This window comes from Rattus norvegicus, chromosome 18 (genome assembly GCF_021556685.1).
Source record: "Rattus norvegicus strain SHRSP/BbbUtx chromosome 18, alternate assembly SHRSP_T2T, whole genome shotgun sequence".
In the NCBI taxonomy this organism is placed as follows: domain Eukaryota; kingdom Metazoa; phylum Chordata; class Mammalia; order Rodentia; family Muridae; genus Rattus; species Rattus norvegicus.
In genome coordinates, this window is record NC_141551.1 from 11,328,697 (window position 1) to 11,331,164 (window position 2,468).

The 2,468-nt window shown below is 39.9% G+C and overlaps 1 pseudogene; it reads left to right on the plus strand.

The window, feature by feature from the left end:
• Nucleotides 1-553: 553 nt before the first annotated feature.
• Nucleotides 554-658, plus strand: LOC120098418 (small nucleolar RNA U3; annotated as a pseudogene).
• The last annotated feature ends 1,810 nt before the right edge of the window (nucleotides 659-2,468 follow it).

Below are 2,468 nucleotides of genomic sequence, written 5' to 3' on the forward strand. Positions count from 1 at the left end.
ATGCGGTTTTCATTAAAGAAATTTGACTCTCATAAAATGTAGTTTATTTTTCTGCAAACAATGGAACTGCCCAGCTCTGTTTTATCTAGTCAGTACATTCACCATTCACCTGCTACAATCACTCTCTGAGATTTATACATATCCTTTTGTAGAGGTAACAAATGAGTAACATAAACTTGACATAAACTGCACACTTCTACAACCTGGAGATCTCAGAACATGTATACCTCAATGTGGGGCGTCTACATTCTAGTAGACAGAATTGTAGAGCTGATGTCTGTCTGACAACCAGCAAGATGAGATCCTCTTATTATCCACTGTGTGTCCTATCATTGAGATGCGTGGCAAGATGAACACCATATAGAATGCTCCTTACAAAGATTAGACAGGTTTAAGACCCGAATTCACAATATTATTAGAATGTGGAATTATTTCATCTTAACCACATTCTTTAAAACTTATCGTGATAATCAGGCAGGAAATTATTTGACAAATTTCAATATTCTGCAAAGTTGTACAATATGTCTGCTATTTTTTTAACTTTTCTATTCGCAAGACTATACTTTCAGGGATCATTTCTATAGTTCGTTACTTTTCTATTCGCTCCTTAAGATACAAATATAGAAGAAAATAAGTTTCTGCCTTCAAGACTTCCAGAATGGAAAAGGGCATCCTAACTAAAAATTATAAGGCAAGGTGTTGTTGCAATGATGAAGTTACATATCAGATACAGAAGGAATTTAAGGCGAGTTGCTGTCAGTTACCTAGGAGAATCCAAGATATCGTTAAAGAGCAGAAGAGCCTGGAGCTAAGACTGACAGGGTGAATAGGCACTCGGATGACAATCAGTAGCAAGCATGACAGATAAAGGGATGTCAGGTGGAAAAGCATGAGGAAGGCTGACAAGGTCTGGCAACACTGAGCAGTTCTGAGAGGGAAAACGGCACATAGAATTAGATGAGGCACAGTCATGTGAGTTTCATAATGAGAAGAGTCTGTTATATTATACAACAGTCCACATACTTCATTCTCAGGTTGATTTGCAAAATTAAATCTACATTTGTACCAGGCCAGGAATCTATGCTAGAGTGATTACTCTAGGAAATACATTGAAACTGGATTAGAGCAAGGTATGTATATTGAGATAAAGATATAATTGGATATACTCGAAGAGTCTGAGTGAGAAGACAGAAGAAAGGTAACTGAGGGCCATGATAGGGAGATTGAGAGCAGCCTGGAGTGACAGGGACATTTGGGTAGTTCTCATGCAGTGAGGAAGAGGGGAAAACCTGTGCAGAGGGTCCTGCGCATAGACTGGGCAGGTGAGAGGATCCTTCTTATGAGATAAAGAGTAAGGGAAGTAAGTTTGTGCAGGTTCAGTAAGGCACTAAGAAGGAAAGTTCTCTTTTGGCAACTTGGACTTGGAAGTTCTTATTAAAACTTTGTTGGTTTTCCTGCTGCAGAATAAAAGAATTTAAAACTGGAGCGGGCAAGACGGCTCAGTAGAGAAAGGCACTAACAAGCAAGCCCAAGGACCTGAGGTACACACCTGAAACCCACAGGGTAGGAGAAGAGAGCCAACTCCCCGCATGCTGTCCTCTGATCTCCCCACATATGTTGGGGTACTTCTTCTTCAATAAAGAAAAAAGCATTTTCAAATCTATTTATTTGATTTATTTACAACAAAAGTAATGTCTTTGCAATCACTACAAATGGTTCAAAGTTGACGTCTCCTTTTTGACATTTAAATCACTGATCCAAAGATAATTAAGCCAAAGGCACCGTTTAGAAATGAACAAGCCAAACAAAATCTAATGGAACTTTTCCATGGCCATTAATGCTAGGTCATCTTCCATCATTTCTTGACTATCCAGTGTCAGTCAGAGCATGGCTTTCCTAGTGTGCTCGTTTACACTTCGCTTGGAGTAAAGAAGGGAGAGAATACCATGACAGCGAAGGTTTGCTCTTTCAGCTGAAATAGAGCAGGACCGATTAGAAACCGGAAAGACCACCGGAACATAGTGCAGTGGATAGCATTGCACCTACCAAACTCATCTCAAACAGCTCATCGGACAGGATTCAATGGGATGTGCTGGGAGACGATGTGGGGTCAGGGTGGAAGTTAATGAGAATCTTATGAGCCACTTTGAATAACATATGGTTGCTAAATGGGCTTCAAGAGACGTGGCTCTGCTGGATCCTACACCGTTTTGAAAAGTGTCATTGGATGACTGCGGGAGAACTGATTTGTTAGTTACAGTTTAGAAAAGGCCCGGTGCCTCCACATTGTCCTTCCTAATTTAAGCTTCTCCTTGAAAAATTATCACTTTATTGAAAGGACAGCAAATCCTCCGGCCCGGCCAGAAGCTCTGAATCATTAACGATCTCACTGTACCCTTGAATGTATTCAAAAGAATCTAAAAATATTTATTTTGAACATTTTCATCGACTTCAGGGTAATAGATGAG